Source organism: Somniosus microcephalus, unplaced genomic scaffold (assembly GCF_052327205.1).
Source record: "Somniosus microcephalus isolate GS21.2 unplaced genomic scaffold, FLI_Smic_1.0 scaffold39, whole genome shotgun sequence".
Classification (NCBI taxonomy): domain Eukaryota; kingdom Metazoa; phylum Chordata; class Chondrichthyes; order Squaliformes; family Somniosidae; genus Somniosus; species Somniosus microcephalus.
Genome location: NW_028225226.1, coordinates 1,137,775 through 1,147,578, shown reverse-complemented (window position 1 = coordinate 1,147,578; position 9,804 = coordinate 1,137,775). Strand labels below are relative to the sequence as shown.

At 44.4% G+C, this 9,804-nt stretch overlaps 3 non-coding genes across 3 annotated transcripts; all 3 read left to right on the top strand.

Moving 5' to 3' along the window:
• Nucleotides 1–3,886: 3,886 nt before the first annotated feature.
• On the top strand, nucleotides 3,887–3,958 carry trnaq-cug (transfer RNA glutamine (anticodon CUG)). The gene has a single exon. It is a non-coding gene; the product is annotated as a tRNA-Gln (tRNA).
• A 1,283-nt stretch (nucleotides 3,959–5,241) lies between these two features.
• Nucleotides 5,242–5,313, top strand: trnaq-cug (transfer RNA glutamine (anticodon CUG)). The gene has a single exon. It is a non-coding gene; the product is annotated as a tRNA-Gln (tRNA).
• A 1,953-nt stretch (nucleotides 5,314–7,266) lies between these two features.
• On the top strand, nucleotides 7,267–7,338 carry trnaq-cug (transfer RNA glutamine (anticodon CUG)). Its single transcript has one exon. It is a non-coding gene; the product is annotated as a tRNA-Gln (tRNA).
• Nucleotides 7,339–9,804: the final 2,466 nt, after the last annotated feature.

The following is a 9,804-nucleotide window of genomic DNA, read 5'->3' as shown; positions in this document are numbered from 1 at the left end:
ATCAATGACGGTTGATTTATTGTTCTCGACATCAGATGACAGGCTCAATCTCTCATTCCCAGTTCCAAATAAGCGGGGGAGAAAGATGTGCATTGTCCAGTGCTTCGTTTCACTGCACAGCAGATTGCTCAACATTTTCTTTGCAAGCTGCATTCGGCTGGCATACTTGCTAAAATTGAAAGCAGTGCTTCTTGAAACGTAGACATTGCACTTCGTATTCTCGAAAAAAGTTAACAATTGCTTATCTATCGTGCAGCAGTGCCTTGCAAAGATTATTCACATTTTACCTGGCAGGACTGCAATGCATTCTGCCAAGAGCAGTGTGAAAAAGAAGCTGAGATTTGTGAACCGATAGCCATTAAGGCAGCTGTGTGATTTGCTCAGAACCGAAGCTTAGCAGAGGGGCAAGTGGGCAAGCTGAAGTTAAGGATGAGACCAGGCCGAGACAAAGTATAATGGTGGAGATGGTAATGTTGTTGATTTTGAGAAAAGAATCTAGGGAGCAGTTCAGCAAAGCTTCCATGGTGTAATGGTAAGCACTCTGGGCTCTGAATCCAGCGATCCGAGTTCAAATCTCGGTGGAACCTGAATTCTTGTTGTCCCAGCTGCTGGAAATTTGGGACATACAAGCTTGGCATCTGCATACCAACCACGGTTACGGGACCGTTTGCTGCCTGAATCAATGACGGCTGATTTATTGTTCTCGACATCAGATGATAGGCTCAACCTCTCATTCCCAGTTCCAAATAAGAGGGGGAGAAAAATGTGCGTTGTCCAGTGCTTCGTTTGACTGCACAGCAGAATGCTCAACATTTTCTTATAAGCTGCATTCGGCTGGCATACTTGCTGAAATTGAAAGCAGTGCTTCTTGAAACGTAGACATTGCACTTCGTATTCTCGAAAAAAGTTAACAATTGCTTATCTTTCGTACAGCAGTGCCTTGCAAAGATTATTCACATTTTACCTGGCAGGACTGCAATGCAATCTGCCATGAGCAGTGTGAAAAAGAAGCTGAGATTTGTGAACCGATAGCCATCAAGGCAGCTGTGTGATTTGCTCAGAACCGAAGCTTAGCAGAGGGGCAAGTGGGCAAGCTGAAGTTAAGGATGAGACCAGGCCGAGACAAAGTATAATGGTGGAGATGGTAATGTTGTTGATTTTGAGAAAAGAATCTAGGGAACTGTTTAGCAAAGGTTCCATGGTGTAATGGTAAGCACTCTGGGCTCTGAATACAGCGATCCGAGTTCAAATCTCGGTGGAACCTGAATTCTTGTTGTCCCAGCTGCTGGAAATTTGGGACATACAAGCTTGGCATCTGCATGTCAACCACGGTTACGGGACCGTTTGCTGCCTGAATCAATGACGGTTGATTTATTGTTCTCGACATCAGATGATAGGCTCAACCTCTCATTCCCAGTTCCAAATAAGAGGGGGAGAAAAATGTGTGTTGTCCAGTGCTTCGTTTCAGTGCACAGCAGAATGCTCAACATTTTCTTTTAAGCTGCATTCGGCTGGCATACTTGCTGAAATTGAAAGCAGTGCTTCTTGAAACGTAGACATTGCACTTCGCATTCTCGAAAAAAGTTAACAATTGCTTATCTTTCGTACAGCAGTGCCTTGCAAAGATTATTCACATTTTACCTGGCAGGACTGCAATACAAGCTGCTATGAGCAGTGTGAAAAAGAAGCAGAGATTTGTGAACCGATAGCCATCAAGGCAGCTGTGTGATTTACTCAGAACCGAGGCTTAGCAGAGGGGCAAGCTGAAGTTAAGGATGAGACCAGACCGAGACAAAGAAAAATGGTGGCGACGGTAATGTTTTTGATTTTAAGAAAAGATTCTAATGAATTCTTCAGCGCCGGTTGCATGCTGTAATGGTGACCACTCTGGACTTTGAGTCCAGCGATCCGAGTTCAAATCTTGGTGGAACCTGAATTCTTGTTGTCCCAGCTGCTGGAAATTTGGGACATACAAGCTTGGCATCTGCATACCAACCACGGTTACTGGACCGTTTGCTGCCTCAATCAATGACGGTTGATGTATTGTTCTCAACATCCAGATGATAGGCTCAACCTCTCATTCCCAGTTCCAAATAAGCGGGGGAGAAAGATGTGTATTGTCCAGTGCTTCGTTTCACTGCACAGCAGATTGCTCAACATTTTCTTTGCAAGCTGCATTCGGCTGGCATACTTGCTAAAATTGAAAGCAGTGCTTCTTGAAACGTAGACATTGCACTTCGTATTCTCGAAAAAAGTTAACAATTGCTTATCTATCGTGCAGCAGTGCCTTGCAAAGATTATTCACATTTTACCTGGCAGGACTGCAATGCAATCTGCCATGAGCAGTGTGAAAAAGAAGCTGAGATTTGTGAACCGATAGCCATCAAGGCAGCTGTGTGATTTGCTCAGAACCGAAGCTTAGCAGAGGGGCAAGTGGGCAAGCTGAAGTTAAGGATGAGACCAGGCCGAGACAAAGTATAATGGTGGAGATGGTAATGTTGTTGATTTTGAGAAACGAATCTAGGGAATTGTTCAGCAAAGGTTCCATGGTGTAATGGTACGCACTCTGGGCTCTGAATCTAGCGATCCGAGTTCAAATCTCGGTGGAACCTGAATTCTTGTTGTCCCAGCTGCTGGAAATTTGGGACATACAAGCTTGGCATCTGCATGTCAACCACGGTTACGGGACCGTTTGCTGCCTGAATCAATGACGGTTGATTTATTGTTCTCGACATCAGATGATAGGCTCAACCTCTCATTCCCCGTTCCAAATAAGAGGGGGAGAAAAATGTGTGTTGTCCAGTGCTTCGTTTCAGTGCACAGCAGAATGCTCAACATTTTCTTTTAAGCTGCATTCGGCTGGCATACTTGCTGAAATTGAAAGCAGTGCTTCTTGAAACGTAGACATTGCACTTCGTATTCTCGAAAAAAGTTAACAATTGCTTATCTTTCGTACAGCAGTGCCTTGCAAAGATTATTCACATTTTACCTGGCAGGACTGCAATACAAGCTGCTATGAGCAGTGTGAAAAAGAAGCAGAGATTTGTGAACCGATAGCCATCAAGGCAGCTGTGTGATTTACTCGGAACCGAGGCTTAGCAGAGGGGCAAGCTGAAGTTAAGGATGAGACCAGAGCGAGACAAAGTATAATGGTGGCGACGGTAATGTTGTTGATTTTAAGAAAAGATTCTAATGAATTCTTCAGCGCCGGTTGCATGCTGTAATGGTGACCACTCTGGACTTTGAGTCCAGCGATCCGAGTTCAAATCTTGGTGGAACCTGAATTCTTGTTGTCCCAGCTGCTGGAAATTTGGGACATACAAGCTTGGCATCTGCATACCAACCACGGTTACGGGACCGTTTGCTGCCTGAATCAATGACGGTTGATGTATTGTTCTCAACATCAGATGATAGGCTCAACCTCTCATTCCCAGTTCCAAATAAGCGGGGGAGAAAGATGTGTATTGTCCAGTGCTTCGTTTCACTGCACAGCAGATTGCTCAACATTTTCTTTGCAAGCTGCATTCGGCTGGCATACTTGCTAAAATTGAAAGCTGCGCTTCTTGAAACGTAGACATTGCACTTCGTATTCTCGAAAAAAGTTAACAATTGCTTATCTATCGTGCAGCAGTGCCTTGCAAAGATTATTCACATTTTACCTGGCAGGGCTGCAATGCAATCTGCCATGAGCAGTGTGAAAAAGAAGCTGAGATTTGTGAACCTATAGCCATCAAGGCAGCTGTGTGATTTGCTCAGAACCGAAGCTTAGCAGAGGGGCAAGTGGGCAAGCTGAAGTTAAGGATGAGACCAGGCCGAGACAAAGTATAATGGTGGAGATGGTAATGTTGTTGATTTTGAGAAAAGAATCTAGGAACAGTTCAGCAAAGGTTCCATGGTGTAATGGTAAGCACTCTGGGCTCTGAATCCAGCGATCCGAGTTCAAATCTCGGTGGAACCTGAATTCTTGTTGTCCCAGCTGCTGGAAATTTGGGACATACAAGCTTGGCATCTGCATACCAACCACGGTTACGGGACCGTTTGCTGCCTGAATCAATGACGGTTGATTTATTGTTCTCGACATCAGATGACAGGCTCAACCTCTCATTCCCAGTTCCAAATAAGAGGGGGAGAAAAATGTGTGTTGTCCAGTGCTTCGTTTGACTGCACAGCAGAATGCTCAACATTTTCTTTAAAGCTGCATTCGGCTGGCATACTTGCTGAAATTGAAAGCAGTGCTTCTTGAAACGTAGACATTGCACTTCGTATTCTCGAAAAAAGGTAACAATTGCTTATCTTTCGTACAGCAGTGCCTTGCAAAGATTATTCACATTTTACCTGGCAGGACTGCAATACAAGCTGCTATGAGCAGTGTGAAAAAGAAGCAGAGATTTGTGAACCGATAGCCATCAAGGCAGCTGTGTGATTTACTCAGAACCGAGGCTTAGCAGAGGGGCAAGTGGGCAAGCTGAAGTTAAGGATGAGACCAGACCGAGACAAAGTATAATGGTGGCGATGGTAATGTTGTTGGTTTTAAGAAAAGATTCTAATGAATTCTTCAGCGCCGGTTGCATGCTGTAATGGTGACCACTCTGGACTTTGAGTCCAGCGATCCGAGTTCAAATCTTGGTGGAACCTGAATTCTTGTTGTCCCAGCTGCTGGAAATTTGGGACATACAAGCTTGGCATCTGCAAACCAACCACGGTTACGGGACCGTTTGCTGCCTGAATCAATGACGGTTGATGTATTGTTCTCAACATCAGATGATAGGCTCAACCTCTCTTTCCCAGTTCCAAATAAGCGGGGGAGAAAGATGTGTATTGTCCAGTGCTTCGTTTCACTGCACAGCAGATTGCTCAACATTTTCTTTGCAAGCTGCATTCGGCTGGCATACTTGCTAAAATTGAAAGCAGTGCTTCTTGAAACGTAGACATTGCACTTCGTATTCTCGAAAAAAGTTAACAATTGCTTATCTATCGTGCAGCAGTGCCTTGCAAAGATTATTCACATTTTACCTGGCAGGACTGCAATGCAATCTGCCATGAGCAGTGTGAAAAAGAAGCTGAGATTTGTGAACCGATAGCCATCAAGGCAGCTGTGTGATTTGCTCAGAACCGAAGCTTAGCAGAGGGGCAAGTGGGCAAGCTGAAGTTAAGGATGAGACCAGGCCGAGACAAAGTATAATGGTGGAGATGGTAATGTTGTTGATTTTGAGAAAAGAATCTAGGGAACTGTTTAGCAAAGGTTCCATGGTGTAATGGTTAGCACTCTGGGCTCTGAATCCAGCGATCCGAGTTCAAATCTCGGTGGAACCTGAATTCTTGTTCTCCCAGCTGCTGGAAATTTGGGCCATACAAGCTTGGCATCTGCATACCAACCACGGTTACGGGACCGTTTGCTGCCTGAATCAATGACGGTTGATTTATTGTTCTCGACATCAGATGATAGGCTCAACCTCTCATTTCCAGTTCCAAATAAAAGGGGGAGAAAAATGTGTGTTGTCCAGTGCTTCGTTTGACTGCACAGCAGAATGCTCAACATTTTCTTTTAAGCTGCATTCGGCTGGCGTACTTGCTGAAATTGAAAGCAGTGCTTCTTGAAACGTAGACATTGCACTTCGTATTCTCGAAAAAAGTTAACAATTGCTTATCTTTCGTACAGCAGTGCCTTGCAAAGATTATTCACATTTTACCTGGCAGGACTGCAATACAAGCTGCTATGAGCAGTGTGAAAAAGAAGCAGAGATTTGTGAACCGATAGCCATCAAGGCAGCTGTGTGATTTACTCGGAACCGAGGCTTAGCAGAGGGGCAAGCTGAAGTTAAGGATGAGACCAGAGCGAGACAAAGTATAATGGTGGCGACGGTAATGTTGTTGATTTTAAGAAAAGATTCTAATGAATTCTTCAGCGCCGGTTGCATGCTGTAATGGTGACCACTCTGGACTTTGAGTCCAGCGATCCGAGTTCAAATCTTGGTGGAACCTGAATTCTTGTTGTCCCAGCTGCTGGAAATTTGGGACATACAAGCTTGGCATCTGCATTCCAAGCACGGTTACGGGACCGTTTGCTGCCTGAATCAATGACGGTTGATGTATTGTTCTCAACATCAGATGATAGGCTCAACCTCTCATTCCCAGTTCCAAATAAGCGGGGGAGAAAGATGTGTATTGTCCAGTGCTTCGTTTCACTGCACAGCAGATTGCTCAACATTTTCTTTGCAAGCTGCATTCGGCTGGCATACTTGCTAAAATTGAAAGCAGTGCTTCTTGAAACGTAGACATTGCACTTCGTATTCTCGAAAAAAGTTAACAATTGCTTATCTATCGTGCAGCAGTGCCTTGCAAAGATTATTCACATTTTACCTGGCAGGGCTGCAATGCAATCTGCCATGAGCAGTGTGAAAAAGAAGCTGAGATTTGTGAACCGATAGCCATCAAGGCAGCTGTGTGATTTGCTCAGAACCGAAGCTTAGCAGAGGGGCAAGTGGGCAAGCTGAAGTTAAGGATGAGACCAGGCCGAGACAAAGTATAATGGTGAAGATGGTAATGTTGTTGATTTTGAGAAAAGAATCTAGGGAATTGTTCTGCAAAGGTTCCATGATGTAATGGTAAGCACTCTGGGCTCTGAATCCAGCGATCCGAGTTCAAATCTCGGTGGAATTTGAATTCTTGTTGTCCCAGCTGCTCGAAATTTGGGACATACAAGCTTGGCATCTGCATACCAACCACGGTTACGGGACCGTTTGCTGCCTGAATCAATGATGGTTGATTTATTGTTCTGGACATCAGATGATAGGCTCAACCTCTCATTTCCAGTTCCAAATAAGCGGGGGAGAAAGATGTGTATTGTCCAGTGCTTCGTTTCACTGCACAGCAGATTGCTCAACATTTTCTTTGCAAGCTGCATTCGGCTGGCATACTTGCTAAAATTGAAAGCAGTGCTTCTTGAAACGTAGACATTGCACTTCGTATTCTCGAAAAAAGTTAACAATTGCTTATCTATCGTGCAGCAGTGCCTTGCAAAGATTATTCACATTTTACCTGGCAGGACTGCAATGCAATCTGCCATGAGCAGTGTGAAAAAGAAGCTGAGATTTGTGAACCGATAGCCATCAAGGCAGCTGTGTGATTTGCTCAGAACCGAAGCTTAGCAGAGGGGCAAGTGGGCAAGCTGAAGTTAAGGATGAGACCATGCCGAGACAAAGTATAATGGTGGAGATGGTAATGTTGTTGATTTTGAGAAAAGAGTCTAGGGAATTGTTCAGCAAAGGTTCCATGGTGTAATGGTAAGCACTCTGGGCTCTGAATCCAGCGATCCGAGTTCAAATCTCGGTGGAACCTGAATTCTTGTTGTCCCAGCTGCTGGAAATTTGGGACATACAAGCTTGGCATCTGCATGTCAACCACGGTTACGGGACCGTTTGCTGCCTAGATCAATGACGGTTGATGTATTGTTCTCAACATCAGATGATAGGCTCAACCTCTCATTCCCAGTTCCAAATAAGCGGGGGAGAAAGATCTGTATTGTCCAGTGCTTCGTTTCACTGCACAGCAGAATGCTCAACATTTTCTTTTAAGCTGCATTCGGCTGGCATACTTGCTGAAATTGAAAGCAGTGCTTCTTGAAACGTAGACATTGCACTTCGTATTCTCGAAAAAAGTTAACAATTCCTTATCTTTCGGACAGCAGTGCCTTGCAAAGATTATTCACATTTTACCTGGCAGGACTGCAATACAAGCTGCTATGAGCAGTGTGAAAAAGAAGCAGAGATTTGTGAACCGATAGCCATCAAGGCAGCTGTGTGATTTACTCGGAACCGAGGCTTAGCAGAGGGGCAAGTGGGCAAGCTGAAGTTAAGGATGAGACCAGAGCGAGACAAAGTATAATGGTGGCGACGGTAATGTTGTTGATTTTAAGAAAAGATTCTAATGAATTCTTCAGCGCCGGTTGCATGCTGTAATGGTGACCACTCTGGACTTTGAGTCCAACGATCCGAGTTCAAATCTTGGTGGAACCTGAATTCTTGTTGTCCCAGCTGCTGGAAATTTGGGACATACAAGCTTAGCATTTGCATACCAACCACGGTTACGGGACCGTTTGCTGCCTGAATCAATGACGGTTGATGTGTTGTTCTCAACATCAGATGATAGGCTCAACCTCTCATTCCCAGTTCCAAATAAGCGGGGGAGAAAGATGTGTATTGTCCAGTGCTTCGTTTCACTGCACAGCAGATTGCTCAACATTTTCTTTGCAAGCTGCATTCGGCTGGCATACTTGCTAAAATTGAAAGCAGTGCTTCTTGAAACGTAGACATTGCACTTCGTATTCTCGAAAAAAGTTAACAATTGCTTATCTATCGTGCAGCAGTGCCTTGCAAAGATTATTCACATTTTACCTGGCAGGACTGCAATGCAATCTGCCATGAGCAGTGTGAAAAAGAAGCTGAGATTTGTGAACCGATAGCCATCAAGGCAGCTGTGTGATTTGCTCAGAACCGAGGCTTAGCAGAGGGGCAAGTGGGCAAGCTGAAGTTAAGGATGAGACCAGAGCGAGACAAAGTATAATGGTGGTGATGGTAATGTTGTTGATTTTAAGAAAAGATTCTAATGAATTCTTCAGCGCCGGTTGCATGCTGTAATGGTGACCTCTCTGGACTTTGAGTCCAGCGATCCGAGTTCAAATCTTGGTGGAACCTGAATTCTTGTTGTCCCAGCTGCTGGAAATTTGGGACATACAAGCTTGGCATCTGCATACCAACCACGGTTACGGGACCGTTTGCTGCCTGAATCAATGACGGTTGATGTATTGTTCTCAACATCAGATGATAGGCTCAACCTCTCATTCCCAGTTCCAAATAAGCGGGGGAGAAAGATGTGTATTGTCCAGTGCTTCCTTTCACTGCACAGCAGATTGCTCAACATTTTCTTTGCAAGCTGCATTCGGCTGGCATACTTGCTAAAATTGAAAGCAGTGCTTGTTGAAACGTAGACATTGCACTTCGTATTCTCGAAAAAGTTAACAATTGCTTATCTATCGTGCAGCAGTGCCTTGCAAAGATTATTCACATTTTACCTGGCAGGACTGCAATGCAATCTGCCATGAGCAGTGTGAAAAAGAAGCTGAGATTTGTGAACCGATAGCCATCAAGGCAGCTGTGTGATTTGCTCAGAACCGAAGCTTAGCAGAGGGGCAAGTGGGCAAGCTGAAGTTAAGGATGAGACCAGGCCAAGACAAAGTATAATGGTGAAGATGGTAATGTTGTTGATTTTGAGAAAAGAATCTAGGAAACTGTTCTGCAAAGGTTCCATGGTGTAATGGTAAGCACTTTGGGCTCTGAATCCAGCGATCCGAGTTCAAATCTCGGTGGAATTTGAATTCTTGTTGTCCCAGCTGCTGGAAATTTGGGACATACAAGCTTGGCATCTGCATACCAACCACGGTTACGGGACCGTTTGCTGCCTGAATCAATGACGGTTGATTTATTGTTCTCGACATCAGATGATAGGCTCAACCTCTCATTCCCAGTTCCAAATAAGAGGGGGAGAAAAATGTGTGTTGTCCAGTGCTTCGTTTCACTGCACAGCTGAATGCTCAACATTTTCTTTAAAGCTGCATTCGGCTGGCATACTTGCTAAAATTGAAAGCAGTGCTTCTTGAAACGTAGACATTGCACTTCGTATTCTCGAAAAAAGTTAACAATTGCTTATCTATCGTGCAGCAGTGCCTTGCAAAGATTATTCACATTTTACCTGACAGGACTGCAATGCAATCTGCCATGAGCAATGTGAAAAAGAAGCTGAGATTTG